Source organism: Equus caballus, chromosome X, assembly GCF_041296265.1.
Source record: "Equus caballus isolate H_3958 breed thoroughbred chromosome X, TB-T2T, whole genome shotgun sequence".
NCBI classification, from domain to species: Eukaryota; Metazoa; Chordata; class Mammalia; order Perissodactyla; family Equidae; genus Equus; species Equus caballus.
In genome coordinates this window covers 101,523,874-101,534,266 of record NC_091715.1, presented here as the reverse complement: position 1 = coordinate 101,534,266, position 10,393 = coordinate 101,523,874, and the positions used below count along the sequence as shown (strand labels likewise).

At 43.3% G+C, this 10,393-nt stretch overlaps 1 pseudogene; it reads right to left on the bottom strand.

Moving 5' to 3' along the window:
- Positions 1-285: 285 nt before the first annotated feature.
- Positions 286-1,208, bottom strand: LOC138921960 (AMMECR1-like protein; annotated as a pseudogene).
- Positions 1,209-10,393: the final 9,185 nt, after the last annotated feature.

Here is a 10,393-nt window from a genome sequence, read left to right as displayed (position 1 = left end):
CTGATCCCACGCAGTAATTCTCACTAGTCATGGAGGAGGCCCAATCCAATGGAACTCCATATTGAGGAAAGGCTGAGATAAGGCTTGGGCCCCTCGAGTTCTGTTTCATTCAATATAACCCTGCCCCACCTTAGTCAGCTGGAGGCCAACTTGGCAACAGAAGTCATAAAATGGTACGGTAATAGAAATAACTGGACCAGGAAGAGGAAGCATCTTCTCCAATGATGTCATAGCCATTGGTGGCCACAGTGGGGTGGGACTGGTCCTGCAGCCCATGTGTCAAGACTAATGATTGTATAGGGGTGGGGCATGACACGAGGCAGGCCATTCTGGAAACAATGCTGTCGAGAAGCAATATATCCTGCATAACTGATTGTCACCTCACTTCGGTACCTGGTGAGTTTGATGGTTTTTCTGAATTCACTGGTAATTGAAGCCTTAAAGCTACCTTTCCAGAGCAAGGAGTCTATTGTCTGAATCTGATCAAAGTTTTTCCTTAGCAACCTCAGGTAAATATGTAACTTTATGTTTGATGCCTTTTTCATTGATGAATTCAGTTCAAATCCCATGGACCCCTACCTCCCAGTTCAAGTAATCACTGGCGTCTTCGAAGTTAGTAAGGAGATAGAGCAGAAAAGTTTAGGCAGCTCCTCTCAGGTCAAGGGGGAGATCAACTGTCCTTAAGTGCACTGGTTAACATATATTCCCTGAGTCCTGAATAAAGATTTATGGCTGAGAAGGTCCTAGTATAGCCAGAAAACTTCTTGTCTTACCCTGTCTTCCATGTCACCAAAGGCAGATAGGGATCACTGGTGAATCTAGGAAGTTGTGACTGTGGGAAGCCATAAAGGTGACAATAGAAGATGTCAAAGCAGTAGCAGCACATCTCTGCAGTCACCACCAAATTTTTGGTGTTGTTGGTAGTTCCATTGGGCCCGAGGAGAGGGCTCAGTGCTCCTGATGAGGGATTCATTTGTATAATAGGGAGAATTTCTGGATCCCAGAGTTAAGTCCAACACATTCTCCTGACCACTGCTGCCACCCACGTGCTTGTGGTTTTGAAAATGTCCTGAACTAGAGCCGGGGACAGTTGTGGACTGGTTCCTGTGACTGTGTGTTCCATTTCCAGGTAATTTAAGCTTCTTGACCCCACAACAGCATTCTGCCAACTTGGGCTTGAGTGGAGAAACACGATGTCTTTTTCCCATCCCTATTCAGTGCTCAAGGTCTGGAATGCTGCAGAGCCTGCAATAGGAAAGTTTGTATTGCCAGGGGAACAGCTACAACTGAGGGGAGCTATTTTGTCTCTGAAATGAATTTTCTTCCTTCCAATTCTATTCCTTCTTCCTGCACCTTTTTTCCTGGCCCAGCTGCAGCCAGGGCAGTCAAAACCTCTCGAGCTCTCTCTCCTCCTGCTTCATGGAGCCATGTGCATGGGTGGGGGCTCCCCTGGAGTCACATTCTTAACCACATGAGCACTTTCCTCATGTGTTAGCGCTAGCTCTATACTTTCATTTGTTTCATCTCTGTATCCTACCAGAAATTATTCACTGAGGCATTTTTCCTCCTTTGTTGCCTCAACTCCTTTTATCAACTTAGTGAGTTGTATCACAACACAATACTGCTTGGACAAGTTAAGGCAAAATTTAACTTTCACTTTCACTATATTTTACATATAGTTTACATATAAAATAGAGAAAGGGTTCAAGACACCAAAAAGTTGCAAGGCAAGGAGTTTGTACTTCTGTTGGTAGGAAGGGGACTGCCTCAGAGTGTTCAGATAACGAGATCAGAACTCTACCTTAGGAAAACTGTGCAGAAATATTGAAGAGAGGATCCTATGTTTTCTTCTAAGAGTTTTATAGTTTTAGCTCTTATATTTGGAACTTTGATCATTTTGAGTTAAGTTTTGTATGTGATGTGAAGCAGAGGTCCAACTTCATTCTTTTGCATGTGGATATCCTGTTGTCCCTGGACCACTTGAAGAAAAGACAATGATTTCCCTCATTGAGTTGTCTTGGCACTCCTCTCTCATATCAAATAACCATAAATGTATAGATTTTTTTCTGAATTCTCAATTCTATTTCATTGATCTATATGTCTATTCTTATGCCGGTACCAACAGTCTTGATTAATGTAGCTTTGCAGTGAGTTTTGAAATGGGAAAATATTTATTCAAATATTAAGATACATAACTATTCAGTAAAAGATTTTGGGCAATTGATTATTTTGAGGCGGTAGGACTGTTGCTTATAATCCTTTGCTCATGACATTTCACAAAACACATACCAAGTGAATTTAAGAGTTAAATTTAAATGATAAAATTGTAGAATTAAATAACAGTGAATATGTATTAAATATCTAGAGGGATGAAAAATTTTTAAGATTGAAAAAAGTGAAAAAATCCACAAAGGCAAAGATTACTATTTCTTAAAATTCTTACTTTCTGGTACATCAAAAATAAAAGCAAATTTAAAAGGGAAATAACAGGGGCTGGCGCAGTGGCACAGTGGTTAAGTTTGCATGTTCTGTTCCTCGGTGGCCCGCAGTTCAGCGGTTCAGAACCTGGGTGCAGACATGGCACCACTTGGCAAAAAGCCATGCCGTGCTAGGCATCCCACGTATAAAGTAGAGGAAGATGGGCACAGATGTTAGCTCAGGGCCAGTCTTCCTCAACAAAAATAGGAGGATTGGCAGCAGTTAGCTCAGGGCTAATCTTCCTCAAAAAATAAAGTAAAATAAAAGGAAAATAAACTGGGAAAACAATATAAAAGTAGTCAGAATAAAGAGCTAGTATAGATTGATAATTAAAAATATGAAGTCTGCACTAGACAAAGGATGTGAATAGACAATTTACTAAAGAGAAATTATTACAAGTTAACAAATGAGAAAAACCTTAACCTTGTTAGAAACTTTTCAAAAATCCAAAGTAAAACAATAGATACCACTTTTATTAAATTATTTATATATTTTAAAATAAAAGTATTGAAAAGATAAATGAAAAGTGAAATATAAACTTATCGTATGACCCTACAATGCCACTCCTAGGAATCTGTCCAAGAAAAATGAAATGTACGTATGTATATTTGTAACATAATAAATTCAAAAATATGCAATAAATACAAAGGAATGGATTTATTGTTAATGAGGGAGCAATTAAATACAATACCTGATTAACAGGTCGTAGTAAGGAAAAAAGTCATCTATGGAAAGTACTGGTTACTTAGGACATCTTCTATAATGTTAAAGGTGTATATAGTATTATATACAAGGATATATATATATATAATTCATATATACAGATATATAGTCTGGATAAGCTTATTGCCATATTTTTTTTTAATTAACAAATACATAGCTAAAATCATTTTAGGGATGTGATTTCCAAGCAGGAGTATCCAGGATTGTCAAAATATAATCTCTTTTACTTTTTCTGATTTCAAAATTCATATATTTGTTCCAGATATAACCCCTCATGCAATAAATAGGTATTCATAAAAGAAAAGCATCATTTATCTCTCTCTCATCCCATTCCCACCACAAGATGTTCACTCTGTGTTTTTTTAAAAATGTAAAAACATGTTTATTTTCCTTTCACTTTTTTAAATTAAACATTTTGTATTAAGCTAATTGTAAATTTACATGTAGTTGTAATTAATAATGCAGAGACATGTCTTATACCCTTTACCCAGTTTGCCCCAATGGTAATATCTTGCAGAACTTTAGTATGTTATCACAAGCAGTATGTTGACATTGATATAGTAAAGATACAGAGAAGTTCCATCAGTACTAGTATCCCTCACGTTGCCAAGATGTTCACTCAAGAGTTTAGTTTATATCCCACAGATATAGTTGTGTGTTTAATATTATATGTGCATGTTAATGTGTAAATAAGTATTCTTATTAATTAGTTGGATTTCATTATACATATTTTTCTGAACTTGTTTTCATTTATCTCAATTTTTACATATACTTTTAAAATTTTTGTATGTTTGAGTTAGTGTTGCTAATATTTATTTGAAATATATAACGCCTGGCTACAGACATCACTCTTGCAGTCAAAATTATTTATATGTCAAGCACATTAATCTTCTGTCACTAAAACATGTTGCAAATATTTTTTTCCAATTTTTCACTTGCTATTAATTTCTGGTTGGTTTTTGGTGGGGATAGGACATATCTTTTGAACTTTAATATTTCCAATTAAACTCAAAGCAATTCACTGTAGGAAAAATTGAACCAGCACCAGTGTTCACTTATCACACACTGATTGCCCAGGGCATGCCATGAAGAAAATTTAGTGACCCTGCAGACATTTCAAGGAAGTTGGGAATTTTGCCTAGAGTATGCATGAAAATATGGAGCTTGCAGTCAAGTTTGGAAGGGAAAGAAGATGTCAGAAGGCCTGAAAATGGGAGAAAATTAGAGGGATGAAGGGATAGGAGGTTAGTGTGGCAGCATTAATAATTAAATGAAACGTGAAAAACCACGGGAACAGAATTAATCTTGGCAAAATCTGTCTATCTGGAAACCTTCATTTCATTCTATGTTCTTTCCTCTCTCTGCTACTTCACCCTATAGTTGAAAATCAAAGCAGAAGTTTTCCTATTGTGTCCAGGAGTGAAGAGATGTGTCCAGGAGTGAAGAGACAGTACAGAGGAAGTGAAGATCAGAGTAAGGAAAGGTGTGTCCTAAGAGCAGACCCATCCCTGACCACAGAAACGTGGTTGAGTCACTTGCCTTCAGCTTTAACTATAGTTTTAATATTGAATGTGAATCTGTGTTAGAGTTGAGAGTGGCACAGGGGAGGTGACTACTTACCAAAATCCTGAGTTTTATTAACTATTTAACTCCTCTGAGCCAGTTTTTCTCTTCTTTCAAATGAAAATCACACTAATGCTCATGCAACATGTTGCCTTGAAGATTAAAGTAAGAACTAGTGGTTAAATGCAGTCATTCCATGCTCAGGCTCTGGGGCCTCAGTGTCTGGTTTCATATCCCAGTTCTGCTACTTAGAAACTGTGTAACCTTGGGCATACAGACGTGTAAGAGGAAGACTTCAGGATTCGCATTTTCCCAGGAGCCTGGGACCAAAGGGAATTGAGAGAATTGGAAGACCATGACATCTGAACTGGCTAGGGAAGGAATCTGAGGATGTGGAAGCCTGAGGATGTAAAGAGACGAAGTAGACGGGCCATGCAATGGTTTCCAATGCCCCTGCCCATGAGGGAACTCAGACAGCTCGGAGAGCCTGGGTTGAGCCAGATACTGCGACTGTTCGCTAATGCGTGAGACTGTCTCTATTCCTCAGGGTGCAGCTGAGAAGTGTGCACTGCGGTCTCTGTACTCTAGGTGAGAAGGCCGAGACTAGACTTTGATCACTGAGGCACTACATGGAATAACGTGGAATTATTCCTTATGTAATGGCAATTATCCCCTTAGTTCATATTTTTAAGACATGTGCATGCCAATATATGGATCCCTCATGTAAATATACATAAAGAACAGAAAAGTGGTAAGTGGTAGGAAATACTGTGTGTGAGACCCAAAAATAGAAGCATAATTTGTTTACAGGTGGCACCTCATCTATGTCATCATTTATAGGATTGTAAGTTGAAATTTGGTACTGCTGTTATTTTAATTTCAAAAACTATGCCTCTTTGCCTTCTAAAGTGCAAACATCACAGAAGTGTGGAAAATAAATTGTGTAAGTGTCTCTTTCAACTCTTGCCTGCAATTCTGAACTATTAATTGCTAGTAGATGAGAAAGGTCCTACAGAACTCACCAGAATGTGACATACGTGCTATTGTTGTTTGGAAGTGAAAATAAACGACTGAACCCCCTCAAACACACGGACCTGGAGCACCCAGTTTCAGCTCCCTGAGAAAGGCACTGGGCAGACAGGCTGGCTCGCCCTCCCTCTCAGCAACTGTTTCTGATATATGATGCCAAAAGCACTAACAATAAAGAGAAAAGACAACCCACAGATTCAGAGAAATACGTCATTTCTCTTGGGCTGCTTTAAAAATGACACGTTAGGGATCCTATCACTGGGAGTTGATTATCCCTATTAATGCCCTTTCAGTCCTTGAAACCCACTCCTGACTTCCAGTAAAAATTTTTCCTTGTCTGGCTTCCAGATCCCTAACATGTGTCAGGTCCTCTGGCACATACATGTTCACTTGATTAATTTTTTAAAGCAGCCCAAGACAACGGTATTACCAGCCTATTTTACAAATTAGGAAACTAAAAGATTAGATAATGGGCCCAAGGTCATAGAATATGAAACTGAGATGAGAGCTATAAAACTTCACAGCCTGTGTCCCTAACATATGAGCTGTTTTGGGACAGAAAGACATGACTGTACATCAGACCAGCATAGTTTGAGGGGATGGGAGAACACAAAGGGAATCAAAAAGGAAGGGAAGGGAAGGGAAGGAAAGGAAGCAACCTGGGAAGATGGGAGGGTTTGGGAGGGAGCCCACCAGAAGACAGGAGTACTGCGGGACCTGGGGAAGGGACTCACAGACACTTACCCTCCTAGAGACCCCCATTGACCGAAAAACAGAGCATCCTTTCCCGAAAGGGGAGAAGAGTTACTAGAGTTCTCAGTATCCTTCTAAACCTCCTGCTGACCTCTTGACTTTCTTGGTTTGCCTGAGGGAGGAAGCAGGTGCGAACTGTCTGAATACACAGGTCTATCACATAGGAGTTAAAGTCATGCTGAGTTTTAGGCAACATATTGAGGGAGTCTACAGTGTTATACTTTGTATACTTCAGCAGCTGAACCTGCAGGTCTGTGGCAGGAGAAAAAGGGAAGGGCTGGCCCTTGATCCCTAGATTGACCTCTTCTCACCCCCTTTCCCATGCTTATCATCTTGCATCACGAATTTACCAAGATCTTTGAGGTTCTTTATATTCTTGTTATCTTGGAAGAACTCTCACAAGCTGCTTCTAGGAGAGAAAGAGGAACAGGAGCTGGTGGTCCGTCCTGTGTGGTATTTCCAGGAGCTGGCCTGTATTTGCTGGGCAGGCACATGGCCATGGAGCAGAGTCTCAGCTGTGATACTCACGTGGCTGTGTCCTTGAGGGTGAAGAGAATGCTCAGGGAGAAGCAGGCCTCATCGTGGTAAGCACCAAAAAGGCCCTGTTGGTCACCAGAGTCGTAGATGAAGTAATACCTGTGGTGGGGCAAAGGGGACAGACTATCTCTGTAGTTTTGGCCTGCAACGGGTCTTGAAAGCTCCCCTCAACCCATGAGCAGATCTGTGCTTTGGTGATCTGTCCTGTCCTGGCCCTCATCTGCCTCATATTCCCAGGGGTACTTACTGAAGCAGGAATTGAAGGACTAGATCCTTTAGGGTCTCAGATCCTTTATAGCTTTCCTGAAATCAAAAGACACCTTGAAACTATATGGTAGACAAAGCCTCCCTTGAAATACTCCAAATCTTGCTTGGTCTGTCCTCACCTTACAAGGTTTTATTATCTCAGGGGCTTCAGTGTCAATTACATTTGGTGGTAGTAACTCCTGGCCATCTTGGGGAAGGGAAAAGGAAGTCAGCAGTGCATACCAGGGAGGTTAAACAAGGCACTGGAGGTTATCCAGGCACTGGATAAATAGGGAGATGAGTAAGTCCAGGGGAAACAATGGTCAGAGATCAGGTGTGAAATGGCCCTTGAAATTCTATCAGCAAGACTACAGTAGGAGTCTTCGACAGAGTGTCCTGGAGCCTGTATTATTAAATGCAACTTTTGGGTAAAGGAGTGAGTGAATTAGTGAGGGGGTGTGTGTGTATGAGTTTGTGTTTATGGGCATTTTTTTTCCAGGAAGAACAGCCATGCTTTTGTCAGAAGTCTATGTACTCTAATTGGCTAAGGGTTACGTACAAAAGCATAACATAGACAAGTCCAAAAAAGCTTCAGAGCTGGTGTGGAGGTCGTCAATGATAGTAAGATGAGACAATGATGAATGTAGGCAATTACCAGGCATAACAATGTGGGAAAACAATCCCGGATGGCACTGCCCGAAACCAAAAATAGAAGTGATTGACAGTTCAGAGTTGTGAAGCCTCTCTCACTCTGTTTCTCCCTCTTTCTCCCCTCCTTTTTCCTCCTGGGTGGCCCCCACCTAGACTGCTCTTACTCCCTTCTCCAGTGCCACAACATAACATTTGGAGCCCAGGCTCCAGGGCTTCCTTCCTCACCCTTCCTTCCTCCAAGACCCCACTGAAGGCTCCAGAGCGGAGAGGGAATGGGGTGGGAGCCCAGGGCTCTGCTACCTCACTGGGGTCCAGCATTCTGCGAGGACCCGGACACCCCCAGAGACGACCCATGATGCTGAGGCATGGAGGTGAGTGACACTGGGCTTAGGAGGCAGGGAGGGAAAAGGAAGGGATGAGGACAGAGAGGGAGTGAAGGTAGGAGGACAGAGATGAGAGAGACATAGGGGAGTAGAGACAAGGGAGAGAGACAGGAAGCAAACCAAAGGGAAGAGAAAGAAGCTCTGCCCTGCTGGTGGGGGTCCGGGAAGAAGAGAGAAGAAAGGGGCAATGACTTCCCTGCTGCAGCCCATTCCTTCATCCGCTCTGGCTGGCCCTGGACCTGAGGTAGGAGTGGAAAACATGCAGTTGTTGGGCTGGGGGCCCACTGGATGCTGGTTGACACTTTGTAACCTGTGTGAGCTCAGTCTGAGCTGGGAATGGGAAATGGAGCAGCCACAGGGGCAGGAGACCTTCCTTAGAAAGAGTAAATGGTCAGGCCCCAGCTCAGCATGAGGTTGAGGGTCTGTGGCCCCCTCTATGACCACCAACTTCTCTCCTGATGGCCCCTGTGCACCTGTGCCTGTCTTAGTCGAGTCCTTGTCTGAGGAATCACACCCATCTTGGATGATCCAGGGATACTCTGAAGGTCCAAGCAGGATGATGTGACATGTGGATGGAGGGAGGGGCCGTGCCCGCGAGAGGCCTTTCCTTCTCTCTCCTCAGCCATCTCTGCCCTCTGCCTTCCACTCCTGCCTCAGGAAGCCCTCCCAGTGGCAGTAGCTCACTTCTGGCCCCTTGACTCAGGGAACCCAGCTTTCTCCCAAGGAGTGCCCAGCTCCTGGCATTGTGCCAGAGGAACGGATGTCATGATGACAGCCACCCAGTTCCTCGGACTTCAGCATGGGGCAAGAAAGCTCCCATGGCAGCCTGGGATTGGAGGGGAGACCCATTTGAACCAAGGGAAAGAGGATCCCTCTCAGGGCACGAGAGGGAAACTCCATATTGGCTCAGAAGCAAGAAGGCCTGTCTCAGCATGAGACCTTGGTCCGGAGGGCCCCTCTCAGTCCAGGGCACCAGCATCTGGCTCAAGGCTGGTGAGTCCTGGTCCTGGTGAGTAGGGGGAGCCCTGCCACCTGGAACACACTCTTGTGACAGCACGCTAGAGCAAGCTAGGTGCAGAGTCTGGAAACAGAGCCCAGAGCACCTGAAGAGGTGAGCTGGTCAGAGGAAGGAAAGTAGCCCTCTAAGCACAGATGAGGGACACAGAAAAGAGAAGGCAGGGCCTGTGGTCCTCCCAGAGGACCTGGGCTGCCGCTTACTGCAGAGGGGCATTGTCAGGGGTTGTTCAGGCTCCCATGCGTGAAAGTCCCCAAGAAGGGTGACAGGGGTTCACACCGACCTTATGTAGGTGGACTGGTCCCAAAAGGTGTCACACAAGGGGTTTCCTTCCAGCCACAGCTCTTCACGTTTCAGCCCTTTCATCTTGCCCAACTCCTGTGCTGACTTCAGCTGAGACATATGGGGAGGAAACTGGAAAAGGATTCTCAGGGAAAGAGAGACATTTGGGCCCCTGCATCCCCAGCCTCCACCCTCCCCCACAGGTACCTTCACCTGCCTCCTGTCATCACTCTGATGAGCATCACCACCCACTCTCAACCAACTTTGGTTGGCTCCCTCTTCCCACCTCATTTTTGGAGAGGTTCAGGATCTTGATTGTCGGGGCCTTCTGTATAATGTCAGACAGGCCATCCAGCTGGTACAGTTTGTTGTTGCACAAGTTCAAGGACAACAGCTTTTGGGGAAGAAGAGTTAGAGTGATGGTGACCATCTAGGACCTTGGAGACAAATCTCTCCTCTTTCTTTTGCATTTCGTTGGTGTTTTCATTGGCTTTTTCCCATTCTTTGACCCTATGAAGAACATTGGCAATGTCAAGCAAAATAATGTCTTTATTTCTCTAGAGGATGATTAAGAAAAGTATTCAGCAGAATAAATAATAAATGTGAGTCTTATAGAGAGAGCACTGGAATGAAAGCTAGACCTATCCCTTTTTATAGAGCATTGGGTAGATCTCTTTTCCTCTCGTGCCTTCCAGGCTTACATAGGATAGGCAAGACATACTACTATATTTGT